The sequence below is a fragment of the Chiloscyllium plagiosum genome, unplaced genomic scaffold (assembly GCF_037043375.1).
Source record: "Chiloscyllium plagiosum isolate Xiang-an unplaced genomic scaffold, Cpla_swu_hap1 HiC_scaffold_2, whole genome shotgun sequence".
In the NCBI taxonomy this organism is placed as follows: domain Eukaryota; kingdom Metazoa; phylum Chordata; class Chondrichthyes; order Orectolobiformes; family Hemiscylliidae; genus Chiloscyllium; species Chiloscyllium plagiosum.
In genome coordinates this window covers 36,399,329-36,417,918 of record NW_028270140.1, presented here as the reverse complement: position 1 = coordinate 36,417,918, position 18,590 = coordinate 36,399,329, and the positions used below count along the sequence as shown (strand labels likewise).

General features: G+C 41.7%; 1 protein-coding gene across 1 annotated transcript in view; it reads right to left on the bottom strand.

The window, feature by feature from the left end:
- The window catches only part of hsdl2 (hydroxysteroid dehydrogenase like 2), a 131,881-nt gene that overhangs the window by 87,609 nt on the left and 25,682 nt on the right, over window positions 1-18,590 (bottom strand). The gene's annotated exons all lie outside the window — the stretch shown is intronic.

Below are 18,590 nucleotides of genomic sequence, written 5' to 3'. Positions count from 1 at the left end.
GCCTATCAGCCTATGAAGTCTCTTCCAGCTCTTATGAAGAAAAATCCAGCTAGTCCCATACTCTGCTTTTATCCTGTACCCTTGCAAACTTTTATCCTTTAAGTATATCGCTAATTCCATTATGGAGACTGTAGAATATAGTCAAGCAATACATCCCAAATTCGAACCCACTTGTTCCACCAAACATCTTTTATTCATTTGCAAACTGGCTAGAGCAATTATGTTAATGTTCCCTCTGGTTAAACATCCTACAGTCTTTGGAACCCTTTGCTCTCTATTCATTTTATTTTCCCATTGAGTCAACAGATGAGAGCTTAGCAATAAGAAAAAAGAGCCAGTTTACAGTCTGAATTGATGTTATCTCATATGACATTAAACTAGGTTTCAATATACATAACCAATTGCAAATATTGCAACGATGTCAGCGTTGGAGGGACAGTTGGGGTCATTTGCTTTGCACTGTGCTCCCCTCTACTAAATGCAGTTGACCCTGTTATTTTCCAACCTTGAAATTGTTTGATGACCAGGACTACTCCATTTAGTCTTGTCCAAGATTATTTTCCCTTTCATATCAGAATCCAATTTGCCAGCTCTCTTTCCAAAGTTGACTTTAGGATTAGTGTCATAACCAAGTTTGGGAAGTACTGTGGTGCAGATTGCGTGGCTCAGGATGCTTCAGAGAACTGCCGTTGGTTGGCTGAAATTGCCAAAGTGAACCCAATGACTGATCCAGTGAAGCTGTTCTCTAATGAGACTGTTCTTAATCTCAAGTACAACAATTTCAATGTTAGGGATTTTGTTCCATCACCTGATGTTGTAAATAAGCTAAGTGACGATGGAATGCTTCTAGTTACTGCAGGAGGTTGTCTGAGTGACATGCCCTGTAATGGAGTGATGCCAGAAGCACTACCGGTTGACATTGACCTTTCCTCCAAGACTAACCTCACACTCTTTCCAAAATCCACAATACCAAATCTTGAGCTAGCTTTGATAGGCAATGGTTCAGATCATTAACCAATGTTATTAGAGAGGACAGTCTCAAGGTTGCAAAAGTCTGTACTGGATGCAGCATTATGCAGTTCAGATTGACAAGGAGGTCTTGAAGTATGAGGACAGGTGTGGGTTGACACAAGTTCTTGGTTTTCTTCAGGTTCACTGTCAGGCCAACATGGTCTGAGGCCAGGGCAATCAACAGCAACTGAATATTCTCCAATGTATGTGAGAGTATCCTGAACAGGAGTTCACTTAGTCGCTGTTCATTAATATTGAGCCTTTGAAAGTTAAAGATGTTGCCATCTGTCCTGAATTAAGTGGTACATCTATGTACATAGATGTATTCAGGAACATGGCTGAGAAGAACATGACAAACAGATTTGGAGCCAATGCAAATGAATAATTTTTATTGTCACATGTATTTTACAGTGAGATAAAGAGTAAAATAGTGAAAAGCATTTCTACCACTGCCACAATCTGGCGCCAGTTCGAATAGTTTTGAGAATAATAAAAAAAAATCTTAAAGAGTCCATCATTCCCGAGCCAGCTCATCAATGACATCTGCATTGATGTTCCTCCTCCGAAACCTTGCCTCTGTTGAGACCTGAACCAACCAACGTAGAAATCGCCACTCTTCAGGCGCCATCTTTCAAACTCAGCTAATTCTCCTCTGCCTCCACCTCGCCATTGCCCATGCCAGACCCACCAATGTCATAGCTGCATATTTCACTGCTGGCCCATCTCAATGTCACTGAGCTGCCCTTTCACCTCTCTTTAGGTGCCATCTTTCACCACTGGGCCGTTTCTCTTCCATGGCCACCAGCACAGGACCAAATCAATGACCAAGTCGCTGATCCTCAAGCACCATCTTTGGCCGCTGGGCCTACCCTGCCAATGTCAGCTCCACTGATGCAGCAGCTGCCTATTTTGACATCAGGTCCCATGCTCGTTTTGGGAAAGTAAGTAGGGGCCCAGTCACTGTCGCCACAAAATCCATATTGGGTTCACTCAAGTCCTCACTGGGATTCCTCACCACTGCCAATCGAAGTAAAGGGAAGTAAGAGAAAAAGGAAAAGAGCAGCGGTCAAAGTGGACGGGCCCCGGCACAGGAGCCCTACTCCGCCCCCATCTTGACCAATAAACAGCCTTGCTTGGTGCCACTGGTTAGAGACAAAATTCTGAAGATTCTGGAATCCAAGGGACAGGCAGGTGGCTGGAAGAACACAGCAACCCAGGCAGCATCAGGAGGTGTAGAAGTCGATGTTTCGGGTGTAACCCTTATTCAAGACTGGAGGTGGGTGTGGGGGGAGCTGCAGATAAAGGGGATGGTGAGGCAGGGTGGTGAAGTGGGGATAGGTAGAGGGTACAATCTGATTGGTCAATGGGAGGAATTAATTTGGTTGGTGGCAGGCAGAATGGAAGGGAGGGGGAAGAGGCTGGGAAGGGACATTATTTGAAATTGGAGACTCAACTCAATGTTGAGATCTCCGGGTTGTAGGCTGCCCAGGTGGAAGATGAGTGTTGCTCCTCCAATTTATGGCAATGAAGGAGGCCAATGATGGTTATGTCAGAAAGAGAGTGGGAAGGGGAATTAACATGGGCAGTGACTGGTTGCAGTAAAGGTATCCAATGGTGCGCCGCCTTGTATTGCACTGGCCATCATGAAATTAATATTTGACACTGAACATCTTTTTTGGCCAGCCACATTTGTACAGAACCATCCACAGACCTTCATTACCTTGCATTTGACTGAAGTGACATTCACCTCAAAATCACCAAAGGATGAACGTTGTTCAGTTTTTTGCTACAAACTGACTATTTTTGATCCTAGGAAGTCGCAAATGGTATTGAACAGAGTAAAATAATCAGGAAACATCCTACTTCTAATCTTGTGATGGAGTGAAAGTGTTCAGAATGTCATGTTTGTGACGGCATCATTAACTTAAGGTAAAGTGAATGAGGTCATGTGACTGCATGTCCAGGTCATTTGTTTGTTAAAAGGGGGCCCAGATCAATTCCCGGTGAAAAGATGTAAGGTGTTTACACTTGTGACAATGACAGCAGTCTATGTGCAAACAGTCATGCAGGAGACTTCTAGACTCAAAGGGCCCAGAAAAATGTTGAGAATGTCGGATTGCACACAGTTATGCCTGAAATGGCTCAGTTATTTTCACAATAAAGCAGACTTGTATTTGTATCTGGACACGAGGCCCGTGTGATTCACACTGCTGAGGAGATGAGATTTAAAAACAGAAAGGATTCTATGACTTCTCTCGCATTTTAGGTAAGCATTCAAAGGTCTGGGAGCAACAGAGGGCAGTTAGATGCCACAGAGTTCAACGTGCGGGGATGTAATTGCGAGCTTATACTTGGAATAGAAAGACAATGTCATGGTGAGTTTAGAAGTTGAAAGATTTGTTCAGCTTAAGCTATAGGGAGATATCTACAGGAAAGTTCACACCTTTTAAAACAGTGCTCAAGTAAAAGGTTTCCAGTCTGCTAAAAGAGCCAAGAATCATTTTGGAGTGGTCTGGGAGAACTCAAATATCCATTTAAAGGATAGTTAAACATCTGCCTGATATATAGTTTTTTGTTAAAAGTTACGTCCTGTGCTTTAAAGTCTAAGTTGCTGATTAAAAATAGTGTTTAGTGAATTTGCTTTTAATCTGTTTGTTGCAGAAAGTGTCTTAAAACTGGATACCTCATTGTGACGTCCCGTCAACTCTTAGCAACGTTCAACAGTACCTGTTTTTAAAAATGGAGGTCTCCACAGGAATTGTAATAAAGATCATTGATGAAGGAGTTGAACATTATTGGGCCTCAAACATAATCCTCAAGGACTCGAGCATCAATGTCCTGGGATTGAGTACTTGACTTCTGATTGCCATTACTGTCTTCCTTTGTGCAAGCAACTCCAATTAGATTCCCATTGACTTCCGTTCTGTGAGGGCCACAGGAGGCCAAATGCTGTCACCCTGATCTTATAGCACCTTTTGTTCAGTAACACAGCCCACAGCACTTTACAGAATCAAATATCAAACAGAATTAGAAACAGAGTCTTATAAGGGGATGCTCGGACAGGAAGCTTGATTTTATAAGGAGCCTTAAAAAGGAGAGGTAGTGATGAAGGGAGAGAATTCTGGAGCTCTGGCTCTAAGCAGCTGATGACAGAGCTGCCAACGGTACACCAACAAGAAAAATATCAGATGTGCGCAAGAGGGCAGGAGTGGAGGAACACAAAGGTCTCAGGAGACTGTGGGGGTTAAACAGATAGGGTGGAGTAAGGCTAAGGAGTTATGAGTAAAACTATTAAAAAATGTTTAAATCAAGCCATTTTTACCAGACTTCCTAAAGTTAGGCAAATGAATTTCTAATATATCATGAGTCATCAGACTGTTTGTCTTGGTTCCTTGCTCAGTTCACAGCAGGAGTCTAAGTTGAATAAAAAAGCTCACTGAAATGTATCTTTGGTAGAATGACTTGCCAAACCAGTTTCCTCCTAGCGTTTAGGAAAAGGCACCCTCCCCGCCCCCACCACCACCAGTCTCTCTTTCTCTCTCTCTTTTCACTTCCTGGTGAAGCAGAATCGACATTATTGAAGGTCAGCTTGCCCAGTCTCTATCAACACAGGAAGTCGCATTCTGGGAAGGGGGATGGTCAAAGGACTGACCAGAGACAGGAGGTGCAAACCTTGTCATCTTACAGGAATGTAACAAATGTAACATAAGGCAGTAAAATAAAACAAATCATGTGAAAAACAGGAAGGACAAGGCAAAAACAAAACAAAACACCCAAGGATAAAACAGCAAACTACAAATATTCCTAAACTGTTTTGAGAAGGATAGTAATCATAGCAAATTATAGGTTCTCGGTTATCTTATACTTGTTCCATTGGTTGAATATGAGATGGGGTACAATATTTAATGGGAGGTCTTGCGGCACGGAGGGAAGTGTTCCTGCCTATGAATCAGAATCGCCATTTTCAAATCCTACTCCACAACTTGATGGCCAAGGGATTCATCACACAACCAAACCAGTTTGTAATTTGTAAATCCTTCCAACACACACCAGTGGTAGGCAGTAAGAGCAGGAGTGTCTCCTGGTCATTTATGTGATGGATAAAAAGTTGGAGCGTTTGCCATCAATAACCATAGCTCCAGACCACAATATACGTGTAAAAATGCACATTACTCTGCATGGTGCCATAGCACCTTGGACTCATTGAATGAGCCAGAACACACAATCACCTCCATAAAATTTAATCTTCAGAAAACCAGACAGGGTGAGTATTTGGTTTTTTTTTTGGCAAGAGAGAGCGATCTAGCTCTAAAAAGATAGAATCCAGTGGCAGTATTTCACAACTTCAGATCAGTTGCTGCGCTTAGCATCTGTGTTAACACGTGCTTTGTGAATAGTTTGACAAAAAAGTGACGAGTTTCTTGAACACTGGAAAAGAGAAATATTCAACTATGCTGTCAATCAGGTTCTGAGCAAATTGTGTGCCCTTGCATCTACTGCATTTCCTCTTCCAAGTGGTCAAGGTCATGGCTTTGCAAGTTAGCTTTAAATGTGATGATTGTTGATGATTTCATCATTAGAGTGAAAGGTGTATATAACTGAAATACTGCTGGACATAACAATGCTGCAAATTTGTGCATCAAAACATGTTAACAAAGGACATTAAACATGTAATGTGATTCCTCACTGGTAGTATTGGATGAAACAAAATGTAAAATAACTGCAGTGTGATCATCAGAATCAGTGATATAAACAGTGTCCTCCTTGTTTCATACATCCACGTGACAAGCTGTTTTGCATCATTAAGGTTTGTGGTTTTCACTGACAGACTGGAGTATCCCAAATTCATGAGATTTTCACAGCATTCAACTAATGGGAAGCTGAAGTTGTTTCAGTCAAACATTCAATTTATCCATGAAAGAAAAGAATTAGGCACTTCATCATTCCATAAATGCCCCAGTGTTTCAGAAACCATAAATTACTTCTAAAATATAGTGAGTCTGTATTGAAGACATATGTGGTAGCCATTTTGCAGAACCCCAGCTCCCATTAATAGTAGAGAGGTGAATGGCAAGCATTTCAGTTTTGGTTGCAGAGAGAGAGAAATAAATCCTAAAAGCATCGATATGAGTCTCTTGCAAACCCCCAGCCTCTCCACCAATCCTCTGAATCAAGTAAGATTGCAGAAAATGGACAGCAAAATTTAGGCTGACATTCTAGTGTAACAATAGGAGTCCTGCATGGTCTGGGAGAAATGTTAAACCAAGACACCACCTGCCACTGTTGGGGTGGAATCCTTTGCCATCAACTACCTCAAAGAGGAGCAGGGAGTTTTCCTCCCATGTCCTGGCCAACTTTAATCCCTCAACCAACATCCTAACAGTCAGGTTATTATCTCACCACTGCTATGGCTTTTGCAAATTGTCTGCCACATTTCATACATTAAACAACAACAGCACTGGTTGTTAAAGTGCTTTAAGGAATCCAGAAGTCATGAAAGGTGCTGTGGAAACTCAGACTCTCTCTTTTCTCAACCGAATGAAAAATTGTAGTCCTATACCTTTAATTATCTTGGTGCCACATTCAAGAATTTGTTCCGAAACACTTCAACCTCTCATACAACCCATCACAAAACTCTTAGACAAAGCCTATGTTTACTCTTTCTAATTCTGGCTTCTTAATCTTAGTATCCATTTTTGCCTGACGGTGCCCATGTGAAGCACTTGGGAATTCTTTTTGGGATGACTAGCACGCTACATAAATTCTTGCTGTCTGCAACATCTACCTGTTCTGCTACACTACACTGTCAATTTAAATTGTGTAAATTTCAATTTTGGAATCTCCACTCTGTGAGCAAGACAAACAGAAACCCCTCTAAAATAAAACAAAAGGAAAAGTGGCTGAAATATCCAACACGTCAGGCAACATCTGCAAACAGAAATAGAGTATGACTCTTCTTCATAAACAGTGTGCCTGGGAGAGAACAAAAGGGAAGGATAGGGTGGAGAACACGAGAAATCAACTGACAAGAGATACAAGGCATAAGGTAAAGAAACAAAAAGCTATTTGCATTGGAGGTGCAAATGACTGATTAGCAGCTGACTAAATGCAAATTTGAGGATCAGTACCAATTAAAGAATCCAGACAGTGAGTAAAGAGGCCATTTGGCCCATCAAGTCTGCAAAGAGAGCATCCCACCCAAACTAAACCTCCCACCCTATCCACATAACTCTCCATTTCCCTTGGCTAACCCACCTAGCCTCCACATGATGAGCAATTTAGCATGGCCAATCCACCTAACCTGCACATCTTTGGACTATGGGAGGAAATGGAAGCACCTGGAGGAAATTCACACAGTCATGGGGAGAAAATGCAAACTCCACATGGAACACCCAAAGCTGGAATCGAACCCGGGTCCCTGGCACTGTGAGGCAGCAGTGCTTCCAAAGTGCGTTTTAAAGTCAATTAATAATGAAAGAAACAAGATAAAATGGGTGCAGCAGTTATGGTCTGAAATTAATGAATCACGGAGGGAGTGGTCTTTACGGAATGCTGATAGGGGAGGGGAGGGAACTATATCCTTGGTGGTGGGGTCCGTTTGGAGGTAGCGGAAATGACGGCGGATGATGCGCTGTATCCATGTACAGCGCATCATCCGCCGTCATTTCCGCTATCCATGTACAGCGCATCATCCGCCGTCATTTCCGCTATCCATGTACAGCGCATCATCCGCCGTCATTTCCGCTATCCATGTACAGCGCATCATCCGCCGTCATTTCCGCTACCTCCAAACGGACCCCACCACCAAGGATATATTTCCCTCCCCTCCCCTATCAGCATTCCGTAAAGACCACTCCCTCCGTGACTCCCTCGTCAGATCCACACCCCCCCACCAACCCAACCTCCACTCCCGGCACCTTCCCCTGCAACCGCAGGAGGTGCAAGACTTGCGCCCACACCTCCCCCCTCACCTCCCTCCAAGGCCCCAAAGGAAACTTCCATATCCGCCACAGATTCACCTGCACCTCCACATATCATCTATTGCATCCTCTGCACCCGATGTGGCCTCCTCTATATTGGGGAGACAGGCCGGCTACTTGCGGAGCGTTTCAGAGAACACCTCTGGGACACCCGGACCAACCAACCCAACCACCCTGTAGCTCAACATTTCAATTCCCCCTCCCACTCCACCAAGGATATGCAGGTCTTTGGACTCCTCCATCGTCAGACCACAACAAAACGACGGTTGGAGGAAGAACGCCTCATCTTCCGGCTAGGAACCCTCCAACCACAAGGGATGAACTCGGATTTCACCAGTTTCCTCATTTCCCCTCCCCCCACCCTGTCTCAGTCAAATCCATCAAATTCAGCACCGCCTTCCTAACCTGAGATCTTCTTCCCGACCTCTCCGCCCCCACCCCAGTCTGACCTATCACCCTCACCTTGACCTCTTTCCACCTATCACATTTCCGACGCCCCTCCCCCAAGTCCCTCCTCCCTACCTTTTATCTTAGCCTGCTGGTCAAACTTTCCCCATTCCTGAAGAAGGGCTTATGCCCGAAACGTCGATTCTCCTGTTCCCTGGATGCTGTCTGACCTGCTGCGCTTTTCCAGCAACACATTTCCAGCTCTGATCTCCAGCATCTGCAGACCTCACTTTCTCCTCATAAATTGAATGAACTAACAACTAAGTCACCCCTTGGAAGTGGTGTTTATGGTCATGAAAATTAACCTTGCCGTCACGGCTAAGTAATATTGCGACAACATCCAGGGCTTATACACGTATAACCTAATGGTATTCAAATTAATTCTTTATTAACACAATAATAAAAGAAAACAAAATATGGAAATGTAACCAAACTGAAGGGTGGGCAGGAAAATTCTATTCAGGATACAGGAGCACAGGGATTATGTCAGCCTGCCAATGGGAACAATATATGCACAATGTTCCATTCTCTCCTACATTGTTCACTTTGATTGATGCCAAGAAGGGAGGACAGGATTTTTAAAACATTCATTCATGGGAAGTGAGTGTCACTGGATGGGCCAGCATTCACTGCATCCCTCCGCTGCCCTTGTGAAAGTGGCTATGAGCTGCTTTACTGAACCCGTGCAGTCTGTTTTTTGTAGAAAGACTCAATGTTGTTAAATAGGTAAAAAATGACAATGATTATATCACACAGTCTTACTGTGTATAGGTTAAATATAGAATTATTGACAGACACCAACAGAACTGAGTGGCAGAGAGGGTGTCGTAAACCTCACTGGCAAACAACTCATTCTAGGCAATATAGCAGCTGCTTACTGGAGCACAGGAAGGACACACTAGGATAGATGAAAGGGCAAGAGTAAAGAATCGATTCAATTTCCAGACAGTTTGATGCATCGATGTTGATTTTCTTTCTGCTACATTGTCACAACTAACTATAATTTTATTCCCCACCCATCAGCGAGGTACCTGATGCAGAGAAACTCATTTGTACAACAGACTTTAAGGCAAACTGTTGGTTTATACCAGATATTTACGAGATAAGGAGTGCACACTATTACCTTGGGCCCAATTTACCATGCTCATGCATGAAAAAAAATGAGCAAGATCCAAGACTTAAGGACTTGTCTTTAAAAGGTACATGTAACATAAATCAGATATGAGCATTATAACAGAGTTACAGCATGACTTTCAGCTAAATAAGTTAATGCTGAATTCATCTCCTCTGTATCTTCAACCTCTCAGAATAATTGTTCACTCCTTTTTGCCTCAAATGTTCACCTTGCTTCCCTGAAAAGCTATTCGCTTTAGTCTTAAGATCCCTATAGTTACCATTCTCTGAGGAATTAATTTTTTCCTGGGTTCATTTTGGGAAATATTAGAAAATATCTAATGCTAATCACCTCTTTTGAGGTTTTGGATTGTCAATTTTTTTCTGGATCTGTTATGGGCAATATGGAAGTCAGAATTCCCCTATTATAGTCATAGATCCAGACAGCATGGAAACAGACCCTTCGGTCTAACTTGTCCACACTGACCAAACCACCTAGCTGCGTTTGGCCCTTATCTCTCCAAACCTTTCCTGTTCATGTACTTATCAAAATATTGGAACTGTACCTGCATCCACCACTTCCATACACAAACCACTTGGTGTAAATAAGTTGCCCCCATGTCCTTTTTAAATCTTTCCCCTCTGACCTTCAAAGTATGCCACCCAAGTTTTGAACTCCCCCACCCTAGGGAAAAGACTCTTGTCATTCACCTTATCTCTGTCCATCATGATTTCATAAACCTTTACAAGGTCATCCTTTGAGGTTTCATTCAGAGTGTTATTTTGCTGAATCGCCTGTCTAACTTAAGTTACACTAAGTTCCAATTAGCCGTGGCTAGCCACCTTGCCAACCTATACGGGACAGGTTCCAACTTAAGGTCTCTCCTTAGCATGTTTAAATCCTTCTCTCTGTCCTCTTCCATCCTCTGGACTCTTGTTGCCAGAGCTAAGGGCTTCCTGCACTCTGATCTCTTCTGCCATTCTCTGTGTGCTTTTACTGTCTAACTTCAATATCTGGGTATTCCTAAAAAAAAAACTGTCTCATTCTCTACTTCTGAAAACTCATTTTAAAATGTCATAACTTTTGGCTTGACATTCAACTTGAAATAATCCCCTCTGAAAAGCCAGAGATATTTTTCTATCTTAAAATTGCACTATCCCCATCAATTGTGAGATGTTTCTCATTGAATCTGCTTGAAGAGGTGGCTGAATGTGGGAATTGCCTTGATTTGATTTTCCATCCTCAACAACTGCACAGCTAATTAAAATTCAATATCTGATTTACACTTGGATGATACAAGTGAGTCGCATCTCTTATGATGCAAGATGTGTGATTTATGTATATAACCATCATTTATTTTAGAGTGTGGATTTTGAACTAGTGCCTTATAGGTTTTAGTCTTTATGTATGAAATGCTTTAATAATTAAGAGAGAAGATGTGATTAGATCAGATCAGATCACCTTACAGTGTGGAAACAGGCCCTTCGGCCCAACAAGTCCACACCGACCCGCCAAAGCGCAACCCACCCATACCCCTACATCTACACCTTACCTAACACTACGGGCAATTTAGCATGGCCAATTCACCTGACCTGCACATCTTTGGACTGTGGGAGGAAACCCACGCAGACACGGGGAGAACGTGCAAACTCCACACGGTCCGTCGCCTGAGGCGGGAATTGAACCCGGGTCTCTGGCGCTGTGAGGCAGCAGTGCTAATCACTGTGCCACCGTGCCGCCCACAAAGTTGTCAGCATATCTGCAGCCATTAATTTAAGTCAGTTTATGTCACAGAACAAGTAACTCAGGAATTCTTGATGTTATAATGGGAATTTGCATTATGAGAATTTTACAATCTGAGAGTGTGAAAATTAAAAGGCATCAGTTTGTGTTTGGAATTGAAGTTCAAGAATTAATTCAGTGGTTTAAGAAAATCCATAAATTGGAAAATTTATGAGGGCAGTTGACAGACGACCTGGCTGAGGTCAAATGCAAGAACAGTTTATCCTGGAGAAAAGAGTTAGTTCAGAACAATTAAGAAGTAGGCTACCTCACTGTAAAGGTTTAGTTTGAAAATTCCACACCAGAACTGTTTGGTTAGAGACATCATGGAAGTATTTGAAGCAAAGAAAGCTTAACCTTAGTTGTTTGAATAATCAACAAAAAGACCACCAAGCTCTCAAGACCAGGGACTGAAAGAAATAATCAATTCATAGAGTCATACAGCACAGAAACATTTCAACTGGTCCATGCTTAACATAATCCCAAACCAAATTAGTCCCAGCTGTCTGCTCTTGACTAGTATCCATCCAAACCTTAACTATTAATGTACCAATCAAATGTCTTTTAAACATTGTAACTGTGCCCACATCCACCATTTCCTCAGGAAGTTCACTCCACAAGTGAATCACCCTCTGTGCAAAAAAAAAATTGCCCCTCGTGACATTTTTAAATCTCTCACCTTAAAAATGTGCCTCCTAGACTTGAAATCCCTCTTCCGAGGGAAAAGACAACTAATCCTATCTATACCTCTTTTTATTTTACAACCTCCTAAGCTCGAGTGAATAAAATCCCAGCCTATTCAGGCTTTATAACATAAACCTTCCATACCTTGCAACATCACTTCTGAACCCTCTCCGGATGGATAATATCCTTTCTATAACTAGGCAACCAGAACTCGACACAGTATTCCAGAAAAGGCCTCACCAATGTCCTGTAAAACCTCAACATGATTTCTCAACTCCTACAGGGAGTGAAGACTGCAGATGCTGGAGATTAGAGTCAAGAGTGTGGTGCTGAAAAAGCTCAGCAGGTCGGCAGCATCCAAGGCGCAGGAGAATCGCTGTTTCAGGCAAAAGCCCTTCATCAGGACTGAGTTAATGTGACCACATACCAAAGTCTGGGTTTTACTTTCAAAATCTGCACAGAGATGGAGTTCCCAACTCCTGTACTCAAAGGTCTGAGTAAGCAATGAATGCAAGCATGCTAAATGTCTTTAACCACCTGTCTATAATGTAACGGAAACTTCAAACAATTAGGTCCCTGTGTTCTCCAAAAAACCTAAGGCGATTTCATTAATTGTGTAAGCCCTACCCTTTTTTTTTGTACTAAATTGCAATACTTTGTATTATCCAGATTGAACTCCACCTGCCATTTTCCAGCCCACTGACCCATTGATCAAGATCCCTTTGTAATCTTAGAAAACCTTCTTCAGAGTCTACTTTGCCACCAATTTTGGTCTTATCTACAAAATTGTTAATCATGCCTATATTCTCATCTAACCAAAGTCAGACTCTCAGGTCTATAGTTCCCCAGTTTGTCTGCACAACATTAGCCATCCTCCAGTCATCAGGCACTTCACCCATAGTTATAAATTATGCAAATATTTCTACAAGGGGTGTCGCAATTTCTTCCCTTCCTTCCCACAACATTTTGGGATACATCGTCAGGTCCTGGAGATTGATCCACCTCTGAATTCTTTAAGACCACCCAAACTTCCTCCTCTGTAATGTGAACTTTTTTGCAACATCAAAGTGTATTTCTTTACATTCTTTAGCCTCTATTTCTTTCTCCACATATTTAAAGAAGTAATTGAGAAGGGAACACTGTCTCTTGTATTTGACCATTGAAAAGTGAGGTGTTCAAAATTGATCAGGTTTTATTTTGCTGTGTTTTTTTAAATATTTCAGATTGCGTCATAAGATAGTTGACTGGCTTGTTTTATTTCATCTTCATTTCTTGTGTGTAATGAACTTCTGTTTTATTATTAAAACCAAATCTGAATGATTGAGTGTTTATGTTTATGTTTCAGTGAAAGACCACCTTGTTTACAAGAGCTATAAAGCCAGATTTCAGTCTGGGATCAAACTGGTCTAACAGTAACATCAGCTGGAACCATAACATCCTTCAAATAAAAATGACCTCTGAGAGGGAAATAGCAAAAAGAAAGGAAGTGTTCCAGAAAGTCAATTTTGCTGGGTATCATCTTAGTCTGGATTCTTAAACTCCAAAATCATTGAATGAGATTAACAAGAAAAATTCGGTTGCACATACCTCACAATCATCACTGGTGAAGATCAGTTCTAATTTATTTTGATGTTGTTCCTGTGTTTCTTCAGACAAATTCCTTTCAAACCAGTGTTGTAATAAATGCCACAATGTGATCTAGTAAATCATGTTCTGTCACTTGAACTCCTTACCTCAAGTCATTTTACCCCACCCTCCCCCATTACAATTATGCAGAGAAATTAGTGGAATGCACATTACCCCACCAAGTAAATACAAAAAGTCCATTGCTCAGAGATCACACAGCTGCCGAAGAACCTCCTTCACATCATGCAGTCAACAGTAACAAAATCAGAATGCCAAGGTCACACAGTAAACCACTTCAGCATAACCACTTCGAGGGAGGAATTTGCAACTGTGTGTGAAACTTTGCAATAAACTGCATTCCGTTATCCTAGAGTCTACACCAAAATTAGTGAACCTTTCACCCAGAATTCTTTTGTTGCAAACCAGTCGATAATAGAAACATTGTTAAACTCCAAACCTTGGCACTGGGACACCCACGCAATTGTAGCTATGCACATCCAAACTTATTCCCCTCTGTCTCCACCACGTCCAACCCACTTCTTTCTTTCCGTTAGGAAAAGCGTCATTTGTATTGAGTAAACCATTATTTAAGTGTTAGTCCAACAGTTCCTCACCCAAAGTGTCTCCCCTTCTTTTGTAGCCTGCAGCAAGAATGTGCCACATTGTTCAATTGGATCAGGACGAAGGTTAGAGGAATTACTGAGGTAACTACAATTCTATTCTCAACCAGAATATCCACTTTTTCCAAAAGGAAGCCACTCAGATAACTTTGAGGAATGAAGAATCCGAGGTAATTGTTTTCACCTTCTTCAGAAGACACCAAGGTGAAATTGACCAAGATTAGAAATCACTGCACAGATCAGTGATTAATTGTTGCCAGTGTATACGACTACACAAAACATCCCAATCAGCATTTACCCACTCAGCTATTGGTGGAACCCAAGTATCTCAAGCCAAATCTGTCCCTCCCAAATACACTCCAAAATATATGGGAACCAAAATGTGCATAGGCCACAATTGTGATCAGGGGGTATCTGAGAACGGATTACGTTAATCAATGTCTCCCTGAAATTAGGAAAACCATATTGTCAGTAAGAATGCAGAACGAGTGGCAATGCATTTTCTACCAAGAAAATGTAGCAGCCTTCATCCAGTTTGGTGAGAAAAATTGCCATAATCACCACAAATTCTGAACAAATGACAGGTCCATCGAAAAGAACAAGGGTACAAGATATATGTGGGAACACCATCACCTGTAAGAGCTTCTCCAAGCAACTTACAAGAATGTTGGCAGTACAGACATGATGGACTGAAGGGCCTCTTCTGCAATGTATACTATAAGCCACTCACCATCATGGCTTGAAAATATAGCATGTTCCTTCAAATGTCTTTGGGTCAAGATCCTGGCGTTCTCTCCTGAATGGCATTGTGTGTCTACCTACAGCACGTGGATTCGCAGTGGTTCATGAAGGCAGCTCACCACCATTTCTTTAAGGGCAGCTAGATACAGGCATTAAGTGTTGGCTCAGTCAGCAACTCTTAAATCCCATGAATGATTTTTTTTTTTAAAATGACATGTAAGCATTATTGAGGAAATACCAATCCTAAATCAAGATTCTGCAATTCTTTTTCTAACATAATACTTAAGCTTAAGAGGTGACACTTCTAAAGCGAATGATGATCAGAAAGATGCTGTCTTTGGAAGAAGACTAACGATGAAAAGAATTAAGATGTAGTTGGGATCAGGAGTGTGCCAATTAATTAAATATTCCAGATAATCAAGAGGTCCACATATTCAATGTAAAAACACACACTAAGTAATAGAAATATAATGCAGGAGATAAACATATCACGGTTATATTTTATGTACAGCATAAATTACTTTAATAATAATGCAACTTTGCCTTAAATAAATCTTCTCACTCATACCCTGAACTGACTATTTGGCATAGCAGCATTTGAGAAGAATTTGACTTGAAATTGTATCAACTGTTGATGTTGTTAAATCAAATGGCCACACAAAATAAGTATATTTACATTGAGGTAAATAAATTTAAAAATTATAATAACTGGACAGAATGATACAGTTAATTTAACGCCATGTGAGGTATATATTTTTTGCTGGTTTATCAAGAGTGCCAGTTCATGAAGAGCCAGTTAAAGCAAAGGCCACTGTAAATGCTGCTCTTGCCAGTGATACCCACATCCCAAGAAAGCTTTTATTTTAATAAGTGCAACGATTACATAAATCAAGCAGCAGAGGAACTCGCTCTGCAGCCTAACAGGCCTGTATTGTTTGTGCTTCGCAAGAGCTTCCTCACACCCAATGAACGTAGCCTTCCATTTCTTACTCTCTCTATATTCATCTAACTTTCATCCTTTAATGGATCTATAGAAACCAATAACATCCCTTTTCAAGTCTCCACTGCCTTTGGGAGAAGTAATGCAGACAGCTAAAGCATTGAGACATGGTTCCTGGCAGAGATCTGCACCTTAAATGGGTTACACACGACAGGGCAATGCAGAAGGAGTGCTTCGATGTCTCCCCACATGCTTAAATAAATGTAAACTAAGGTCGAACATTTAGGTAACGTTTTGAGTCCAGCGACCTTTCGTCAGAATTGGAACTTTCAACTTCGTTTCATGCAATGTACCCAGGAGCAACACAACACAACAGAAAACTTGGATCTTCACCAGCTCAGTTTGTGTACACGCAGTGTTTAAAGGACTGAATTTGCCTGTAACACATTGGGACATTGACAGATAGCAGACTTTAATTGTCAAACCAGTTAAGCACACAGATGTTTTCTTCATTGTGTAGCTCAGAGTCAATTTTGCGACGTACCATTCTCAATAATTATCCACACAACATGCAAACAATTTTCTGTTCAAAGTCCCATTCAGTTCCCGGGGGTGGAATGAAAAGAAAACAAATAGCCTTGAAATTGCAAATAATACATGATTTCAAAACTCCATTCGTCAATGAAGAATATTAGCTTACCTCCACTCACTACCCAGATAAATTCAGGATTCATCATCTAAAACAACCAGCAGGGATTTTGCACCTTCCATTGCTCCACAGAATATGATAGCTAGCAGTAAAAATATAACATTTCTGACCTGTCATGTGATAAGGTACTTGAGCTGTCCAAGTAGCCATTTTATTGGCCCAACACTTTCAAATGGAGATATAAAAATTCTCTCCTCATATCTGAAGTTCCTTAACCCTGGTAACACCTTGGTAAACCTCCTCAGAATCCTTTCTGAAGCATTTATTTCAGGAGTCATGAAATGTGGTGCCCAAAACACTGCAGCTGACACCTAACCAGTAACCAAATGTCAGTTGTGTAGTGCTCTCACCTGCGTCAAGACTTACTCCAAAGAACAAAGACATTCCAATGTGGTACTGGGGAAGTGTTGCACTGTTGGAGGTGCCATCATTCAGGTTAGACCCTACCTGGCCTCTGATGTGGATGTAAACGTTCCCAAAGAAAAGCAGTCCTGGCCAACATTTATCCCTCAATCAATCAAAAAACAGATACAACTGGTCATTACCACATGGTTATTTGTGAGAGGTATTGAGCACAAATGCATTGCCAGGTTTCATAAATTACAACAGTGACTGCACTTCAAAAAGCACTGAGTCATAGAGATTTACAGCACGGAAACAAACATTTCAGTCCATCTTGTCCATACCGACCAAATATCCTAACCTCATTTAGTGCCATTTACCAGCACTTGGCCCATATCCCTCTAAACCCTTCCTATTCATAAACCCATCCAGATGTCTTTTAAATATTACAATTGTACCAGCCTCCACCACGTCCTCTGGCAGCCCATTCCATACAGGCACCACTCTCTGCATGAAAAAGTTGCTCCTTAGGTCCTTTTTGAATTTTTCCCCTGACAACCTAAACATGTGCCCTCTAGTTCTGGACTCCCCGACCCCAGGGAAAAGACATTGTCTATGTCCCCTATCCATGCCCCTTATGATCTTATAAATCTCTATAAGGTCACCCCTCAGTCTCCAACACTCCAGGGAAAACAACCCCAGCCTATTCAGCCCCACTCTGGAGCTCAAATCCTCCAACCCTGGCAAATCCTTGTAAATCTTTTCTGAAGCCTTTCAAGTTTGAGAACATCCTTCCAACAGGAGGACCAAATTGCAAACAATATTCCAAAGGTAGCCTAACCAATGTCTTGTACAGCTGCAACATGGCCTCCCAACTCCTGTACTCCATGCTTTGTCCAATAAAGGAAAGTGCACCAAACGCTTTCTTCACTATCCTATCTACCTGAGACTCTACTTTCAAGGAGCTATGAACCTGCCCTCCAAGGTCTCTTTGTTCAGCAACACTCCAGAGGACCTTACCATTAAGTATATAAGACCTGCTCTGATTTGCCTTTCCAAAATGCAGCACCTCGCATTTATCTAAATTAAACTCCATCTGCCACTTCTCAGCCCACTGGCCCATCTGATCAAGATCCCGTTGTAATCTGAGGTAACCTTCTTCACTTTCCACTGCACCTCCAATTTTGGTGTCATCTGCAAACTTACTAACTATGCCTCCTATGTTCACATCCAAATCATTTACATAAATGACAAAAAGCAGTGAACCCAGCATCAATTCTTATGGCACACCACTAGTCACCGGCCTCCAGTCTCAAAAACAACCCTCCACAACCACCTTCTGTCTTCTACCTTCAAGCCAGTTCTGTATCCAAATGGCTAGTTCTCCCTGTATTCCATGAAATCTAACCTTGCTAATCAGTCTCCCATGGGGAACCTTGTCGAATGCCTTACTGAAGTCCATATAGATCACATCTACTGCTCTGCCCTCCTCAATCCTCTTTGTTACTTCTTCAAAAAACTCAATCAAGTTCGTGAGAGATGATTTCCCAAACACAAAGTCATGGTGACTATCCCTTATCAGTCCTTGCCTTTC